Raw genomic sequence first — 20658 nt, forward strand, 5'->3', positions numbered from 1 at the left:
GTGTAGCTCCTTCTCTCATCTCCTATGCCTAGATGGGACGGGAGTCGCCCTCAGCCCCCATCACAACATCTAGACCATCGCCCCTCCCCAGCTCCTTTGCAAAACCTGCTCCCCTTATGTGCCCCAAAATACCACCCCTCCTCTCCTCCTGGCTGTCTTCTACAGCCTCCCGGTCATTCCCCTTAGTGACAGAAGATTTACACTTCTGGCTCCCAGCCTCCCCCTCTACCCCAACTCTGTTATTCTCTGAACGTTCTACCTCTGAATGCTTTTTGTTTTTGTTTTTTATTTGGTTGGTTTTGTTTTTGCTTTTCAAAACAGTCTCAAAACTTTGTCTCCCAGGCTGTAACGTAGTGGTGCAATCACAGCTCACTGCAGCCTCAACCTCCCAGGCTCAGGTAATCCTCCCACCTCAGCCCTCAGCCTCCCAAGTAGCTGGGACTACAAGTGCTCCACCACACTCGGCTAATTTGTAAATTTTAAAATTTTTTGTAGAGATGGGGTCTCACTATGTTGCCCAGGCGAGTTTCAAACTCCTGGGCTCATGCAATCCTCCCTTCACAACCTCCCAAAGTGCTGGGATTACAAGTGTGAGCCACTGCATCCAGCCTCTGAATGCTTGCCACCTACCCTATGGTCGCCACCCACACCTGGATTTATTTTTATTTTTAATTGTGATAAAATACACATATACATAACATAAAATACAAATAACATAAAATTTACCATCTTAACTGTTTTTATTAAAAGACAGGATCTTGTTATGTTGCTCAGGCTGGGTTGTTTGTCTTTGAGACAGGGTCTCCCTCTGTTGCCCAGGCTAGATTGTAGTGGTGTGATCACAGTTCATGGCAGCCTTGAACTCCTGGGCTCAAGTGATCCTCCCGTCTCTACCTCCCAAGTAGCTGGGATTACAGGTGCACACCACTGTGCCTGGCTCATTATAACCATTTTTAAGTGTACTGTTCAGTGGCTTTAAGTACATTCACATTGTTGTGCAGTCGTCACCATCATCTATCTCCACAACTCTTTTCATCTTGCAAAACTGAAACTGTAGCCATTAACCAATAACTCCTCATTCCCTCTCTCCCTCCAGCCTTTGGAAGCTACTGTTCTACTTTCTGTCTATAATTTTGACTACTCTAGGCACTTCATAGGAGTGAAATCATACAGTGTTTGTCTTTTTGTGACTGGCTTATTTCACTTGGCGTAATGTCTTCAAGGTTCATTCATATCATAGCATGCGTCTGAATTTCCTTCCTCACACCTGGAGTTTGCATTCAACAGAAATCCCAACCTCCAAACTTATGAATTGAGAATCCTACTATGCCTACAGCTTGCTTAAATGCCCCATGGAAAAAAACGCCTCAAGTTCATCAGCTATTGATTGGACATCACTGGCTTCCTCTTAACCCTAAGCATTCAGGGGCTAAAATGAAGTAGCTCTTGCATAAAATGAAGTGTCTCTCATCTTCACAAAACAAATGTAACTTCACCTAGATATTCTTTTTTCCTAAACCAAACCTACCACCAGGAATGTGAGGTCAAGGTGTGGTTCGGGATTCCTTTCCAGAATTGAGGGAGGAATCCCCACCCAGAATTCTGATGACTCAAATACTACCGAGATACGTGGTAGGCAATTGGCAGTAGGTAGGTAATTATTCATCTTTCATCCTGTTGAGTCTTGAGAAATAATCCCACCAATGGACAAACTCTGAAAGTTATGTCCTCTGAAAGGATATAAGCAATGCCTGCCAACAGGTTCCCTCCTGGTAGGGGTTTAAGGCCATCACTCTCAGGACTCTAGGTTAACTCAAGTAAGAAGAGCTTTCTTAACCCAAAGACTCTCTCTAGCAGTTTTTGGCTAAAGAAGCTATCCAAGCTTTTTGCTAAGCCAAAAAAGCCTTTCATTTGTCTCTTCAAAAATCTCACTAGATTTTTTTTTTTCATTTGTGTCTCTGCTGAGTCATGCAGAGCTATGATTCATTCACAAACACAGGTAATATTTGTCCACCAGACTTCAAGACAAATCAGCCCATCAGACTGAGAAAAATAAAAATAATATCATAAACTGATCGTAACCCTGAATTTGATTGACTTATGGGACTGTACTTTATTGAGATTGTGTCCTTCCCCCTTTTCCGGAATTAAAGGTCTTATCTTTTCTGAAATAGTGTAGGATTGGGAATGTCTGGAAGAGTGACATCTAAGTCCGTCCTCCAAATTAACTTTGCAATTTTTCTCGTAAAATCTCAAAGTCTGAGAACCACTGAGCTGGAAGTCGCATCACTCCTCTAGAAACCAGCCCAGAATTTTCCTGGCTTACCTGGAGGTGTGGGCCCAATGAACTTTCTGGTTTGGGGTCACTATCAGCAAATTGGTCTCCAGCCCTGTCTTTCTCCTAAAAGAAGAAGATGGCCTCTTGGATCACTTTGGTAATTAATTACCACTAACAAAGGAACAAAATAAAGGTGAGACAAACAGCGGATTACAGACACTAAGGGCCGTTGCTCCTAGTCTCAGAACACGATTGTTGTAATGATGGCTCCTCCCCAAGAAGGAGGGGCTGTCCCAGGGCACTGCACGTACCTTCCCTTCACAAAGACAGGAGGACACACCAGTTGGTACAGAAGACGAGACTGCCAGCTCAGTACCTGGCACACAGCCTGAAGGACCCCACTATTGGATGAAGAAAACACCGAAGTCAGCTTCAACTGTGCCCTTAGCGACGGACATCTGCCAGCTGAGGAGGTGCACCACGGTCATTTCTTCCCTACGTCTCCGAAGGTCTAGTCCTGGGCTGTTCTAGGGTTCTCTTTTGTCTTCCACTGAGGTGTGGCTGTGGTGCACGGGCACTGCTTTGATCACTTCTCAGACCACCCAAGCTTATGGGGCCAGAATTAGCAGCTGGACCACCTAGAAACCTACTTGGAGGAGTCTGCAATGCCCTGGAAATGGAGAGCTCAAGAATTTGACCACATCTCAAATGACTCTCAGTAAATTCCAGACACAAGGGCGTGACATTTTATACGGCACATAACACATTTGAACTATGCTTTTTGAATCTCCAGATCAACCTCTGTAATAACTCTAACATTGGTATGAAACCCAAATAATCACACAAATCTAACTCTAGTTACCTTTACGGGTTATGCTTAAAAATGTCAAAACAACCTACACATAATAAATGAAGTAAATCTTTAAAAAATCTGTAACAAATGTTCTCTTGCCCTGGGACAGGAGATGGTTTCCCAGGCTGGCTCCCCTGAGGCCCTGAGCCAATCATTGTTTCAGCACTGCTGGTTTTCTAGAACTTGGGCAGCTGTCCAGCTCCCAGTCAAAATGGGCACCTCTAATCTTGCTATTTGCTGGGATACCACACATTCCAGGGAGCCGCACTCACCTTCAAAAAGGGCAGACTTATCTCAGGCCAGGTGTGAATGCCTCCAGGGAACTGAGGCAAGCAGCTCAGCAGCTCAGCAAGGCCAATGGCCAGGGCAGGGCAGGCCGGGCTTGCTGGGCAGGAGCACGCAGGTAGGTAAGTGGACAGACACCTTCAGGTAGCAACAAGTTACAGGGTGGGAGTGAGGGTCCTCTTGTTTTTACTAGTGAGGTATAGCCCTTCAGTGTTGGAAGGAATCTCAGAAAACCATCCCCTCCACCCTTCACCTTCCCAACATTTACTCAGAAGTTTGTTTTTCCTTTTTTTAAACAATAAGTAAGGACCGCAGACCTAGACCCCTCAAAAAAGGAAGGAAAAAACATTGTTCATTCAAGGGCCAAAAAATGTACCCCTCCCTTGATTGCTGTGGCCAGGGCCAGAGGACAATGAGCTGGTTCCTCTATAAACAACATAGTCTGCCTCAGCCAAGTCCTCTAGGGATGACTTGTGTCTCAGCAGCCACTGAAGCTCAATTCTTCATTCCACTTCCCCTGGGACACTCATTTGCTCAAATGGTTTTGATTTCCACCTCGCTGCTGAAAACCAGATGGTTAAACACTCCGTATTTCTATACCCCTGACTGTCTGCATAGAGGAAGCCCAACATCTGTACGTGGGTTTCCTGGGTTGAGAGGCAGCCCTCCTCCAAGCATGGTGCATAGACTCAGGAAGCAAATAAAGCAACAAGAATGCTCGAAAGAATACAGAGGGGCCGGGCGCGGTGGCTCACGCCTGTAATCCCAGCACTTTGGGAGGCCGAGGCGGGCGGATCACGAGGTCAGGAGATTGAGAACATCCTGGCTAACACGGTGAAACCCCATCTCTACTAAAAATACAAAAAATTAGCCGGGCATGGTGGCAGGCGCCTGTAGTCCCAGCTACTTGAGAGGCTGAGGCAGGAGAATGGCGTGAACCTGGGAGGCGGAGCTTGCAGTGAGCTGAGATCGTGCCACTGCACTCCAGCCTGGGCGACAGAGCGAGACTCCATCTCAGAAAAAAAAAAAAAAAAAAGAACACAGAGGGGCTATTGTCTCCGTGAGAGCGAAATAACCACTGCCTTGCCAAGAGTATTTTAGTAGGAAGGAAACAGGCATATTAATCAGAAGACCTGGTAAATGGTAGATGTTATGGAAGGCTCCCAATATGGTCAGAAGGAAAATCTGGAGTTAGAAGTGTCAAGTGGTCAGAGTCCTGATCCCAGCACCTTTTAGCTGTGTGACCTTTGTAAGTAGCTTACCTCTCTGAATCTGTTTCCTTCTCTAAAATGGGGATGTAGTATCTGCTCCAATAAACTTACAACAACCTTACAAAAACCTTACGGTTTGTGAGAAAATGAAAGTGAACACATCATGCAAATGCAAAGGAACTTGTATGCTAATCTTATTATGGGCACAAACACAGCAGGATTTGAGGAGCTGAAGGCTCCTTCCAGCCAGTTCTCTTAAGCTGTGAGACAAGGAGCTGGCCAAGGATCACCCTCCTCTCTCTAAAATGTAAGAAACCCCAACTTCCCCAGAAGCCTGTTGTCACACTTATAGGCGACATTCCTATTTCGCAGCTCCTTTCCCTATGTACTAAGCAAGGGTCTCGGATCTGCCCAACCCCTCCTCTCAGTGTTTCTTGGAGTCCCTAGGGCACTGTCTTCCACTGGGCACCTTCTTCTCCTATCATTGCTGCCTCTGATGCCCTGCGGTCCAAATGGTGGCCAGGTTGCCTGGTAATGAAGTATAATATATTGTTAGATGAAGCCCAGAGCAAGGATGCTTAGTACAATGTGTCCCTCTAATGTTACTGAAACTGCTCATTCTCTTTACTCAGAGCGCCTTTTCTCCCTTAAGCTTCATGATGCCATGGAAGCTGGCTTGAGAGCAGATCCTAGTGACGGATTCTGGCTTACGTAGACCCACTTTCCCACTCTGACCCTGAAATTCCGAGGTGTAGCTAAGCTTATAATTAACTCCTTCTCTCAGGATGCATTTTCCATTAGGAGGCCCCTGCTGGAGTGCCCCACAAATGCACTACACAGGCCCAGGCATCTGAATCTCAAACTCAAGCTCCGTTCTAAATACCTCCTGGAAGAACATAGCTTTCTGTTTTTTCTTCCACAGTTTGGAAAACATGACCCTCCAACATCCATGCACTCCAGCTCCCAGGATGGGCTCTGTTTATCTGCACCAGACTTGGTTACTGCAGCCTGTCGGCCAGTGGTGACTGCTTCAGGGATAAAGAAGTCTTTGCAAATTTAAGGTGATGATATACGAAAAGAACATTGATGGAGTTTCCTTGGCTCTTAAAAGAGATATTTGGAAAACAAGCCTCTTTCCCCATGAGGAGTCAGAAATGGGGACTCCCAATGATGGAGTCAGAATTTAAATGCACACTTGTGACTCCAAAGCTTTAAAAGGTACTGTGCGGGACCTTCTTGTGGATCCTGGGATAGGAAGTGGCTGCTCCTGAGTCCCTCCAGTTTTCATGAGTCCCAGATTCCTTAATACGACTTCACCGGGCTTTCTTTAAACTTCTTAGTTGATATTCACCCATTTCTTCTTCTATTTACACACGCTGCACACATTCTATTTTGAATCTCTTGGTTTTCCATTCTTAAATTTCATCTTTCCTGTAGTTGGACCCTCAGAACATGCCAGCCTGAACTCCCAAAGAGCATTTCTAGCACAAAGCTATTATTTGCATTCATGTGTTATCTCGAGCTTGAGAGCAGATCAGCCTTTGAAACCTGCCACTGCTGCTGCCACCACCAGCACCATCATAGCTGACTACACATTCTGTACAGGGACTGTGCTAAGCAGGGAATACATTATCTACATGAGATAGGGTTTTACAGATAAGAAAACAGTAACTTAATGAGATTGGGTAACTGACCCAAACCCACACATTTGATATATGGTGGAGTCAGAATTCAAATGCACACTGGTGATTTCAGGGCCAGAAACGGTCTTGGTAGGCTACGTGGGGACGTTCTGGCTAATTCCGGGACAGGGCAGGGCTACTCCTAGGTATCTTACAGTTGCTCAGAGGAGAGTGAGGTGGTGACTCACTAGCAGATTTGTGAGTTTCTTTAGACTTGGGCTGGTGGTGAAGAAGCTGGGCTGTGAACCCTCAGTTCCTAACTGACCTTCAGCTCTGTCTTCTTGGGAGCCTTCTCCTCCCCAAGAGAGGAGGACAAGGGCACAATACTCCCTCAGGAACTGGCATTTCTTTTTTCTCCTGAAACATCTTTCCTCATTTTAACTCTTTCCCAACCACCCAAGTGCCGTCTGGATACGTCCATTTGTCCCAGAGTCTGGCCTGGCCTGGCAGGTAACTTGGAAAACATTTGCACGTGCCACTCTCCTCTCCACTCAGGATCACTTCATTCATTCATTATTTATTCTGCATCCATTAGATGCTGAACACTAGATACTTATTTGTGGAGGTCACAAAATAAGTACAGAATATGACACACGCCCTGCCCATGAAGAGCACAGCTGCCAGTCCTATATTTATAATATCTCTGGAATTCCACCTTCCCTTCTAATTTGACTGATATTTCTGCTTCTCAGGCAGCAGCAGCCTTCTGGCAACCATGAGAACCAACGTGAGGACTAGGTCAGTAAGCTGAGGATAAAGAAACAGAAAAATGGAAAGAGCCCCAGCGACACTGTTGAGCTGTTAAACTATCTAAACTGCTTATTTTCAGGCTTTAAATCATGTAAGATAATGTGTCCTTATTGCTGCAGCCGGAAGCATCCTAAATGGTACACTCTCTCCAGGTGCCAGGAAAGACGCCAAATAGCAGGCCCAAACTGTCTCCCTACAGCTTGGGGTCCAAAACTGGAAAGGACCTTGTCCCTACCAGTCTCCATACAATGAATGCCATGAGAGAACTCTGGCTGATCCTGTTCACTCCGCTTGCCCACCCCTGGGTCAATCCCATGTCTGGTCAGATGCAGTGCTGTCATCAGCCCAGGATGCAGTATTGGGTTATGGGTCTCCCATGTGGCCACAATGGAGGGCACTGTGTTTGACTAAAACCACACGTGGTGTGTACAGGCCTCATGGTGAATACAGGCAGACTACAGCAACACATCTGCTAAAATGGGGTTTAAAAATGAAGTTAACACTTGGTTCCGAGATAATCTATGAAAGCAAAACAGGTTCTAGGAGCCAGATGTGGCAGCAGCTGTATGGCAGAAGGGGTGGTACAGGTGGATTTCATACATTGATACTTAAAAAGGGAGAAAAGGGCAAGAAATCCATTTTAAGGGTGAAGAAGCAGCACAGGGGATCCCATCTTCTCTTCTAGGGCAGAGAAGCGAGCACAGGTAAAACTCAAAACAGAGCACTTAGCAGGACTGGACATAGCCTTAGGGAACCTAGGCTTGGGTTAAGCTGAAAAAGTATTAATCTATTCAGCATCAGGTCTGGCCACAACTGATTAGAGAACTTGTAAAGCACAGAAGATTGGGACAGTAAATATGAGAGCTGGAGGAGAGTGAGAGTAGTGAAAGCCAGCGGGCATGGTGGCTCACACCTGTAATCCTAGCATTCTAGGAGGCTGAGGTGGGAGGATCACTTGAGGTCAGGAGTTCGACTGACAACAAAGGCAGGAAAAACACTGATGTAATCCAGACAGAGATGACCTGTGGCCACACGCGCCCTGTTCTGTTTAGATCTGAGCTCTCTCCCCAGCAGGGCCCATCAGCTCTAGCGTCTCAGAGCTAGGAAAATGCACCTCGGGGAGGCTTCCTGAGTGAGGTGGCTCCTGTCACAGTATCAATGTCATGATGTGTCTTTTATCTGCTGCCCCGACCAAGAACCAGGAAACACTATTTCCAATGACTTCTAGAGCAAGTGTGCTCCCCCTGCCACGCTGGACTTGACTATGTGGCTTCTCGATCTGTGTCAGGTTGGAAGGCTTATCCTGCCTGGTGCCTATCTTGACATCTATATTGACCTGTTGGTTTTGTTTCCCTCAGTTGAGAGTACAGATACTGGTAGCTACCTCTTTCAAATACGGTGTGGCTTCATCTTGGGGACCTAGGGAAGAGTGTGTTCATTCTGTCCTCATAGACTAGAAACATATGCCTGTGAGGTGGATCCAAAGGTGGTGGTCACTCACTAGCAGATTTGTGAACGTTTCTTTAGACTTGGGCCAGTGGTAGAGCAGCTGGGAAGTGCATCCCTCAGTGCCTATCTGTGGGAGGGTAATATCACACCAGGCGGAGACACACAACCTACACCCTCCAAGGTTATGTCAGAGCAGTAGGGATGACAAATCTATGTTCTGGAGACTTTACTTCCTGTACCACTCTCCATTCCAAAAAGTGAATGTAGGCGTTTTGGCTTTATTAAAGAGTATATTAAAAGGCATAGGCAGGGCCAGGCGTGGTGGTTCACTCCTGTCATCCCAGCGCTCTGGAAGGCCAAGGTGGGCGGATCACTTGAGATCAGGAGTTTGAGACCAGCACGGCCAACATGGTGAAACCCCGACTCTCCTAAAAATACAAAAATTAGCCAGGTGTGGTGGCATGTGCCTGTAATCCCAGCTACCTGGGAGGCTGAGGTGGGAGGATTGTTTGAACCCGGGAGGCAGAGATTGCAGTGAGCAGAGATGGTACCATTGCACTCCAGCCTGGGCAACAGAGTGAGACTCCATCTCAAAAAAAAAAAGGCATAGGCAGTTGGGTGGTACTGTAAACCATCTGCTCAACAGGGTGTGTTTGCTTCTGGAAAGTTTTATTATTTGCTTTTCTAAGCTGCTGCTATACAACTCACTGAAAACCAACTTTTCATTATTTAATGGCATGAGAAAACGATCACATTAAGTAGTTTTAAAAAGGCTGTAGAGGCCGGGCGCGGTGGCTCACGCCTGTAATCCCAGCACTTTGGGAGGCCGAGGCGGGCGGATCACGGGGTCAGATCAAGACCATCCTGGGTAACACGGTGAAACCCCGTCTCTAATAAAAATACAAAAAATTAGCAGGGCATGGTGGCGGGTGCCTGTAGTCCCAGCTATTTGGGAGGCTGAGGCAGGAGAATGGTGTGAACCTGGAAGGCGGAGCTTGCAGTGAGCCGAGATTGCGCCACTGCACTCCAGCCTAGGCGAGAGTTCAAGACTCTATCTAAAAAAAAAAAAAAAGAAAAGAAAAGAAAAGAAAACAACATAATGTATCAGAGAATGAATCAGATAATGTAATGAATGTAAACATGTAATCAGATAATGAATGGGTAACATTCAAGTGATAACACATTCTCCTGGCTGCCCACATCTCAGTGGCCATTACTTTTCAGTCCAATTTTCTTATTCCTCTTCCTCTGCCTGAAAAGGTGAGAGGCTCTTTGAAGCTCAACCCAAGATCACTTATTCTTTCCAACCTAGTCTCTCTTCCTAGATGAGCTCATCCATTGCTACATCTTCAGTTACCACCTGTTTATGGCTCACAAACTGATGTCTCAGCTCAACTTTCAGACCTGTATATCCACCTACTTTCTAAAGTATAAAGACTTTACTTTCTCACAGGCACCTTGAATCTAATGCATCCAAAATTAAATGTAAGGCCTCCCCAGATCCCACCACAACAAATTTGACCCTCCTCATGGTTCTTTTCTCAGAGATTGACAACAGCATCCAACCAGGTTACAAATCAGAAACCCAGGGAGCATCCCTACCTCCTCTCTTTCCGTTACAACCCATGTCCATCCCATCACCATTTTATATCTCACACATCTCCAAACCCTTTACCCTTTATATTTCCACTGCCATTATTAGAGTCCAAGCCATCACTGTCTCTCGCCTGGATTATGGCAATAGGCTCCACACTAGAATTCCTACATCTACTCATGCTTTTGCCAATCCATTCTCCATTCTGCATCCAGAGAAAACTTTTCATTTATGTATTTATTTATTTTTATTTTTTAGAAATAGGGTCTCACTATATTGCCCAAGTTAGACTCCAACTCCTGGTCTCAAGTGATCCTTTTGCCTTGGCCTCCCAAAGTGTTGGGATTATAAGCATGAACCACTGCACCCACCCTCAGAGAAAGCTTTTTAAAAAAATAAACTTTATTGAGGTATAATTTACATGCAATAAAATTCACCTATTTTAAGCATCCAGGTGAATGAGTTTTGACAAATAACTCCATTCTGGTAACCACCACCCAATCAAGAGAGAATACTGGCAGCACCCAGGAAGCTCCCTCATGCCCTTTTATTCAATCTTTCTACCATGCCTGGTTCGAGGCAACTAAGAATCTGATTTTTATCATTATAAATTAGTTTTGCTTGTTCTGGAACTTCATATAAATGGAAATATATAGTAAACACTATTGTGTCTGGCTTATTTCCCTCAATACAACATCTATGAGATTCATCCATGTCATGGTGCCTATCAGTAGCCTGTTGTTTTCATTGCTGAGTAGCATTCCATGCTATGTCTGTAGCCAAGCGTGTTCATCCATTACCCTGCTGATGAGCATTTGGGTTTGTTCTACATTTGGGCTATTTGGTATTATCTTTTCCCCATCCTTTTACCAGTCTACCTGGCTCTTGATATTTAAAATGCATCTCTTATGGGCATCATATAAGCAAGTCTTGTTTTTTATTCAGTCTAATAATCTCTGCCTTGGGGGAGGGGTGGGATGGAGCAGAACTAATAGGCTTATGAATGGGATAAGTCTAAAAGCGTAAGTATTTGTAGAGGCTTGCCTTCCTTCATCTTACGACATAAACTCCAGATACCTGCTGTTAACCCAGTGGTTCTAAAAGCATGATCTACGGACCCTTGATGCTTCACTGAGACCCTTTCAGGGATGTGTGAGGTCAAAACTATTTTCATGATAACACTTGAGTATTCTTTGCCATTTTCACCATATTGTCATTTGCGCAATGATGCAGGAGCAATAGTGAGTAAAATTGCTGGAGCCTCAGCAAATATCAAAGCAGTGGCACCACACTGTGCTAGCAGTCATTGTACTTTTCCACACACTCAAAAATTGAAAATAAATTTTAAAAAGAAGCCAGTTTCATTTAAGAATGTACTTGATAACAACAGTAAAAAGTATTAATTTCATTATATTTCAACTCTCGAGTACATGACTTTATAACATTCTAAGTGACAAAATGGGACTTCTGATGGTTTTCCAGCAAGAATGTACATGTGCAATTGTGTAAGATGCAAGCAGAAGTAGCTTTTTTTTCCCCCAGAGAGAATATTTATCAATTAACTTCCTGATACACATCTATGATACTTTCTTCTTCCTATATGTTTTGGCTGACTTCTCTTTGAATGCTTCTTCATCTAAGAATTCCATCATTTCTATGGAAAGAATAAATTCTCTACCATGGTAGATCAAACTCTTTTTTTAAGAGTTCCTATATACCCCACACCCAATAGGGGTACATAAGACCCTTCAATCTTTCTACCATAGGGGTACACAACACCTCTACTGTTAACATCTTATGTTACTGTATGAGAGTTTGTCACAATTAATGAACTAATATTGATACATTATTGACTGACGTCCATACTTACTCAGATTTCCTTGTTTTTTTTCTAGTGTCCTTTGTATGTCCCAGGATCCCACCGGGACACTGTTCCACTCTCAATCCCACAGTAGCCACTATCTTATAACCCTTGAGTGATCTCACCTAGCTCATGTTCAGCTTGCCTCTCAACCTTCGGCTTACAAGGGACCTATCCATGTACTCGTGTACGCTCTTATACAACTCCCTCCTTTCTGTATCTCATCCCGCACTATCTATCTGCTTCTGCTGCTCTGAACCCTGATTTCCACATCCTCCACTCAGTGGGACCACTGTGCTCTACGTGGACTCCAGCTATCTGTGCATGGTTGGGAGTAGTTCTAAGACAGACAGTTGGGTGATCATGGGGTTCACCTCATGAGTTTCCCTCTGTCTGGGATCAGTAGTTTTGTGCTACCTATTGTTCACTGCCTGAAAATAGTTGTTTCATCTATTTTGTCATGTTGTATAGCAGTTTATGGTGGGAGGGCTAGCCTAGTACCAGTTACTCCATCATAGCCAGAAGCAGAAGTCCAAAGAAAGCTTCAAAAAATATAAATCTGATCATGTCACTTCTCTGGTTAAAATCTTTCCATGGCTCTAAGAATAAAGATCCAAATTTGAAAATGGCCCATGGGGTCTTGTATGATCTGAGCCCCACCTGTGCTCCAGCGTCATTCCCCCTCCTCCTGATGCCCTTGTTCCTTCCTTAGCCTCTGGCCTTCCTTCAATCCCTTGCCATTTTCTCCTGTCTCTAGGCTTTTGTACATGAAAACACACTTTTGCACATGAAAACACACCACCAAACATTCTTCCCATCCTTCTTCACCAACCAGCTACAAGCCACAATAAATAAAACACTGTGAAACTAGCACAGCATTAGATGGAACAGAGTCCAAAAACAGACTCATATATGTATATATTTCAACTCAGTGAGAAAGGGAGGAATTATTCAATAAGGACAGTTAGTTCAATTGGCTAGCTATGTTATCCTTAACTTATCCCATATTCAAAAAGAAACTTCAGACAAAACATTAATAAGCAAAATGTATGAGGAACTACTCCAAATTGATAAAAAGAAAGCAACCCAATAAAAAATGGAAAAAGGAAATGAATAGGCAATTCATGGAAGAACTACGAATAACTGATAAACATAGAAAAAATAAACATAGGAAAAGACATTCAACATTGTTAAGAATGAAATATAATAAAATATATATTAAAAATAAAATCTTGATAGTATCCAATGTTAGGGACAGAAAAAGGCACTCTGCTACACTGTTAGAGTATAAACTAGTACAGTCAATTCATCAATATTTTAAATGTACTCTGACCCAGCTCTCACATTTCCAGGAATCTATCCTACAGAAATAGCAGCATGACCACTGAATTGCCTGTATCAGGAAAAAAAACTGGAAAGAACCCAAATGCCCATTAATAAGAATATATAGAAATTATAGGACATCCATACATCAGAACACAATGCATCCATTTAAAAAAATTAGATATCTCTAAATTATTTTTAAAGATGTCTAAAGTATAATGTTGAAAGTTATAAGTGAGTTGAAAAACAAACAGTACACTACTAGTTATGCATGCATACATATACACGCACAAGAAAAGAATCTAAAAAGATACACATCAATTCTAAAGGGTAGGATTTCAAGGGGGAACTCAGGAACCCCTTTCTTTTACTTATACACTTCTACAGTACACTATTTGATTCTGCCACAAAGAATATTTCACTTTTGTAATGTAAAAAACGTTTAAGTGTACTTTTTGAAAAAGAGAATAGATTCGCTATTACAATCAACTGCTCACGGTGAACTACCGGTTTAACATTGCAGCAGGAGGCTGTACCGCCACCTCGTGGGGATATACTGCCACAGTAAATTGCTTATCTAAAAATTCCTGAATCTCAGTGCTACTGCCGTCTTGGGTGGGACAATCCTTTTTTGTGGGGGCTGTCCCGTGCACTGTAGGATGATTAGCAGTATCCCTCACCTCTATCCTCTAGGTGCCAGTAACACACCCCTCCCCCAACTGTGACAACCAAAACTGTCTCCAGACACTGGCAGTTGTCTCCTGGAGGAGGAAAATCACCCCTGGTTGAGAACCACTGATGTGAAAGAATGAGTCTTGTGAGTGCAAAGTAGAGAAACAAAAGGTGTTTATTCATTCATTCATACGAATATCACACCAGTAAAGTCTTCATGAGATAATTTCCTCATGTCGATTAGAATGAGTGTTCTAACCCACAGGTGCACGCACGCAGAATTATTTTCATAGCTTGAAGATATTCTGCAGTTTAAATTCAGTAACAAGAAAACCATTTTCATCCAGTAAATCCCCAATTGCCACAGGGCAGAAACAACAAGGATGCAAAGCCTGTCACATGTGTCCAGACTCCATTCCCAGGCCCAGGGCAGGACTTCAAAGCACTCTGTACCATGGCCTCATCACAGTGCTCCAGTCAGTAACTACCACTAAATGTAAACCAGCTCCCTCCTGTCCCTCATTCAGCGGCTAATTTCTCCCACTTCGAAGCGTCCCTATGCCCATTGCTCTCCCAGATGCTCTCTATGGTCGACGTGTCACAGAAAGGTCTTTTCTTTATGCAGGGTTGGGAGGTCTGTGTAAGCTCAAATCCGCTATCCACTGCCCTCACCCCAAATAGCATGGGCATATCATTTAACCTTTCCAGATCTCCATCACCTCACTTGCAAAACAGAAGGCCCATATTATATATTCAAAGTTCCCTTTTGGTTCTGAAATCTATGAACAGGGATGATGACAAATGATCCACTGTAGGCTTTCTATACAATTGTAAGTATTTTCTCCACTAAGGATTATTCTTCATACAATTAGGTTGGTGTTACTGGAATCTTTTTAATTTCTAGTGTTGGGGTCCTATAAAAACCGTGATACTGAATAAGCAAAGATACTGAATAAGTAACTGTATAGTGAAGCCTAAGCCATGGCTTCACTATACAGTTACTGTATTTCTAGGGTTTTGTTTTTGTCAGTGTGCATCATCTGATATCAATAATATATAAATGAATATTGTCTAATGTCTTCCCGCTTTCACTATAGTCACATTTACTCCAGGCCTAATATATGAAGCTGATTAAGGTTAAGTGGAGTTTTTTTGGACTTGGATTAATCTGAAGTGCTTCTTTATTCACCGTGTTGCTGTATCCTAGCAATCTTCCTACTAGGATAAATTGGCATATCTTCTGATACAGTCAACTTTGGCAAACCAAGGAAAAACATTCAGGGAGAGGAATAAACTAGCACACGAATGAACTGGCTGGGCCTCTAGATTCACTGAAGTCATGCTCTTACACAAGGTTACTTCTGCAGTCAGCATGTAAGATGAAAACAGGGCAATACCAATATTGTCTTTATAAATCCTTGAATTTGCCCATAAAATACAGCTAGTTTTGTGTATAGCTCTGATAATAACTCATGTATAAATAGATAAATAAATAATAGAATTTTATACAGGTGTGCAAAACATAATTTTACAGTATTCTTAATTATACTAATTTATCTTTTGGTTTGGGGGGATATCTTGGTGCATAGGGGTGAATTCTTGTTGAGTAAAATATAGGTATGAGATGATTTTTCCTGAGATGTTTATCTCAAGCCACTGTATTTTGCATAGATGACTCTTGGCAAAACATACCCAGCAGTCATCAAATATACAATATATATCTAACAGGTCAAAGTTCTAGAAGAACGACTTTTCATTGAAAAACTCTATTTCATGTGATTTTTTTTAACCGTATGCAAGTATTATTTTGTGTAAAATCAGCAACGAAAGACCTAAACAAAGATAGGTTTCCCTCATCATGATGATAATGATGTTAAAATCATAATCCCTGATGATGTTAAAATTGAGAATAAGGCCGGATATTAGTATCAAACCAAAACTGTCATGTTTCATAGGCATATGTGAGTGATATAAATAGTGAGCAGCACTGGTATTCAGAGGAGGAGACTATTTTCAGTTACAGTGGCCAAGAGGTGAGGGTGGAGGTGATACCTTAAGCTGGGTCCTAAAGGAGACTAACTTGCAAAATGGAAAGAGTGATAATATGGACAACTGCCTCTTAACTTAAAGAAAACCTAAAAAGTATTAATGCCTCCTCCGAAAAGACAGAAAGCCCTACTTTAATCACTAAATACCTCTTCCCGCAATCCTCAAATCAAGCCTGGGGTCACCCTAGTTAGCTTATCACAACAGTGCAAATTATTCAGGATAATTTGCTTGGAGGAATTAACATGTAAATTAATTTTCCCTTCATTGGACACATATCAGCCAAGCATACAGGCAATTTTAACATATAAGTTAGAATATTAGACACTCTTTAGTTTAAAAACTAAAGAATCTAGATTACCTACCAAAAAGAGATCAAAATATCAGAACACTTACTATCTAAAGCCCCAAATCAAACCCCCACCCCAGACTTTACCATAACCAAACAAACACACTGAGCTTTAGCTTAGGTTGTAAAAGGAGAGGAATCATATTCTCCATCATGAAGGGTAAGTGTGGTCTACACTACAGCCCACGAAAGAGAATCCTGTTATAGAAATATCCAAATGCTGGGCATGGCGGCTCATGCCAGTAATGCCAGCACTTCAGGAAGCTAAGGTAGGCAGACTGCTTGAGCTCAAGACCAGTCTGGGCTATATGGCAAAACCCCATCTACAAAAAATACAAACAAATTAGCCGGGTGTGGTGATGCTTGCCTGTGGTCCCAGCTACTCGGGAGGCTGAGGTGGGAGGATCAAGGATCCTGGGAGTTCAAGGCTGCAGTGAGCTGTGATGGCGTCACTGCACTCCAGCCCAGGCAATAGAGCAAAATCCTGTCTCAAACAAACAAATCTGAGAGGAGAGCACAAGCATAGACCATACTACTAACAGTACAGTCAGAGTAAACTGAAACAAAACAAAAAAGGCTCTGTAAGTACCAGAGTCATAACATTTCTAGAACTGTTCTGATTTCAAATATTTCATCACTATGATGTCCTCAAAATTTTAATATTTCTGGATCCAAATTATATTTAGGCTACAAGAGAATTATACCAATTCACTACAGTACAATCCATGAATTCATGCAATCCACCCATTCTAGGACAGACCTTTTGTTCAAGGACATCTGTCTTGAGTTTTTAGTTCTAAAATAAATTACCACAGATGAGGCCTCTGAGGGAACAACAATGGTTTCTACCAATCCAAAGCTAACTGGCTCCAGGAACTATGTTTGGAAATGACCTTGTTACCAATTGTTAACAAACATTACTTTAAGAAGTCCTATTCTAATGACAGACACTCTTATAGATGACCCTCCCCATCCCTTTTCAATTTCTTAAAGTTATGAAGGATTTTGGGCATTTCAAAAATTATTTCCAGATATCACCATTTATTCAGAGTGGTCTGTCTCACCGCCAATTTTCAGAACAAAAATCCTTTCTTCTCTAACTTCAGTTGTGCCTTCTGTAATTCAAGCCCTGTTGAATTTCAAGCTGTACTAACACCGACTTCTTTAAATAGAAGAGAAGGATAGGAAAGCACGTGAGGAGAGAGAGTTCAGAATAGCCCTTTTAGTGAGAAAAATAGAAAGCAAGGAAATCTCAGGTTCTGGCTAGTACTTTGGGAATGACATGGGAAAGTCAAGGGACTCCAATCCTATACAATTGGATTACTCTCAGGTAACTGAAATGCATCTAAAACAGGAAAAAAAAAAGGCAGGGAAAATAATTCATGGAAACCTAAAAAGTGACTCTAACACCAATTTAAGCTTAGGAAGATTTGAAAGAAAAAAAAAAAGTTTGCATGTATGTGTTGAGTCACAGCATAACCAAAAAATAATGCCTGGCTTTATTAGGTACACATAAAATTTCTTAGAGCCATATACACGAATTTTCATCAGGCAGCCTCAAGTAACTTAATCTGGTGATAGTCTGATACAAATTCATATGACCATTTTTTTTTTTTAAATGTTTTCTAAAAGTGTTGACTCAATCTTCCCTAACTCTTCTGTTGGGATTGCATAATAGTTACTATGTAAGGCTGTCACTTTCCAAGGTAAATGGTTCTTACTTTCTGAGAACTGATAGTTATAATTTCAGCCTTAACGAAGGGGAAAAAAAAGAAAATTCTAAGAAAGGGGAGATGGAAAAAGCAAAATAGATTCCTCATCAACAGAAGACACAATAGGCCGGGCGCAGTGGCTCACGCCTGTAATCCCAGCACTTTGGGAGGCCGAGGCAGGCGGATCATGAGGTCAAGAGATTGAGACCATCCTGGACAACATGGTGAAACCCTGTCTCTACTAAAAATACAAAAATTACCCGGGTGTGGTGACGGGCTCCTGTAGTCCCAGCTACTTGGGAGGCTGAGGCAGGAGAATCACTTGAACCTGGGAGGTGGAAGTCACAGTGAGCTGAGATCGTGCCATTGCACTCCAGCCTGGTGACAGAGCAAGACTCTGTCTCAAAAAAAAAAAAGACACAATAACATTAAAGAGCTATTTTGAGATAAGTGAAAAAAGATTTTCTGAAAAGGTAGATGTAACAGAGTTTGGCCCCATTTTTGATGTCTGGCCATTGACAGCATTTAAGTTTCCACCATTTTCCATTCTCCCCTCCCCCACACTGCCCCACCACACACCTGGTGCTTTAGATAAAGAAATCCGTGGGCATCTCCTGAGCTCCCAGCACTGGTGGGAAGCTTGAATCCCTCAAGCCCACAGTTCGAATGCTCTCCAGCCCCACTCCCTAGCCACTTTAAAGGCCCAGCCTCCTCTCTGTTCTTGCCATTTTGGACCAGCTTTCATCTATCCCGCTCTCCCCAGAAACCCTGTGTATGAATAGTAAACTTTCCAGTTCTCTTGGTGTGTGAAATGTCATCAGTCTTGACATCTGGCCTATTAACTGGGTCCCTCATCTTCTGGGGGGTGATCACAAAATAGTGGGATGAGGTAAAGCAGACAAAAGCTGCCCACAGGAGGGTATGAGCTGGGGGCAGGAATGACTACAGATTAAGGCAAAGTTTTATAGGAAGGTGGTATTAGGATATGTAATTAGCGATGAGCTTCTCTATTTTGTTTGGACATGGCACTATTTCCGTCAGTACAAGAAGGGGCAACAAGCTCAGTTCTGCACAACTAGAATTTCTTGGCTTATTCCTGAGGCCAGGGAAGGGGGTAAAATCACTGCATGGTGACATCAGTCATTTCAGGTACAGATAAAAATACACACATACACATATAAAAATTGAGCTTTAGAGTCTATTAGGCTATTCCAGATTTCAGTTCAGTGTTTCTTCACTTGGATTTGTGATATTCTGATAGCTTTGCAAGAGAAAATAACCAGGGTAGGAGAGGGGGGCTTTTCATCCCTTAAAATATAATAAAGCATCGCCACTGTAACAACCTATAAAAGTATAATTCTTTGGTATTTAACAAAATGAAGAGTCTGAGTGGATTTGTCCAGACACTCAGGGAGATTCTCCACTGTGAAGTCTCTGGTGTCTAATGAGGGCTGAACTACACCTGAAAGCTCTGCCACATTTATGTGACACAACTCATACCAGAGAAAAAACCTACAAGTGTAAAGAATGCGGTGAAGCCTTCAGTCAGAGCTCAACTCTTACAAAACACACAAAAGTCCACACTGGAGAGAAACCCTACACCTGTAAAGACTGTGGGAAAGCCTTCAGCCAGAGTTCATCTCTTACCCAGCATCAGAGGGTTCATACTGGAAAGAAACCATTTGATTGTCAGGAGTGTGGGAAAGCCTTCAGTAGAAGTGCCCATCTTACCCAACATCAGAGGATCCACACTGGAGAGAAGCCCTGTGTATATACACATGTGTGTATATATATACACACATGTATATATATATGTGTATATACATGTGTACATACGTATGTATACGTGTATATACGTATATGTATATATACGTATATACATACGTATATATACATACGTATGTATACGTATACATACGTATGTACACATGTATATATACGCATATATATTTGCATATATTTGCATATATAGTATAAAAATATATATACTATATACTATACATATATATATATTTTTTGCAGATACTTGAATGTTTGTGTTCATTAGGGTTCTAGGCTCTCTTGTAACTTTGTGCTCTTTGGGTGATATTATCCACTCCCATGGCTTCAATTGTCATCCATTCTCAGGCAACTCCCAAATCTGTACCACCAGTTACTATCTTTCCTTTACTAAGATACATTTGGCATGTCATCCTTATATTCATCTAGCCTCCAGACATCACCACTTAGAGCAGGTTTTCTCAACTGCAGCACTATTGACATTTTAGACAGACAAGTCTTTTTAGACAGACAAGACTTAAAAAGACAAGTGTTTTTAGACAGACAAGACGTTTTAGACAGACAAGTCTTTGTGTGGGGCCCTGTCCTGTGCTGTGCATTGTAGGATGTTTAGCAGCAACCCTGGACTCTACTCACGAGATGCCCATAGCACACTTCAGACATTGCCAAATGTCCCCTGGGGGGCAAACTTGCCCCTGGTTAAGAACCACTTGTTTAGACTTATAGACACTTCAAACAACTTAAGATAAACTGAACTCATCTTCCACCCCCTAAATTTGCTACTTCTCCTGTGTTTTCCATCTCAGGGAAGAGA

At 42.6% G+C, this 20658-nt stretch overlaps 1 protein-coding gene across 11 annotated transcripts in view; it reads right to left on the minus strand.

The window, feature by feature from the left end:
* TRIM16 (tripartite motif containing 16) overlaps window positions 1-20658 on the minus strand; it is a 55743-nt gene that overhangs the window by 27346 nt on the left and 7739 nt on the right. Inside the window, exon 1 of one of the 11 annotated variants that reach the window (XM_063717894.1) lies at window positions 2327-4210. The exons of the other annotated variants lie outside the window; for them this stretch is intronic. The gene's annotated coding sequence lies outside the window, so the exon portion shown is untranslated. Of the gene's footprint in view, window positions 1-2326; window positions 4211-20658 lie in introns of those variants that run through there. 11 annotated transcript variants of the gene reach the window in all.

Source organism: Pongo abelii, chromosome 19, assembly GCF_028885655.2.
Source record: "Pongo abelii isolate AG06213 chromosome 19, NHGRI_mPonAbe1-v2.0_pri, whole genome shotgun sequence".
Lineage (NCBI taxonomy): Eukaryota > Metazoa > Chordata > Mammalia > Primates > Hominidae > Pongo > Pongo abelii.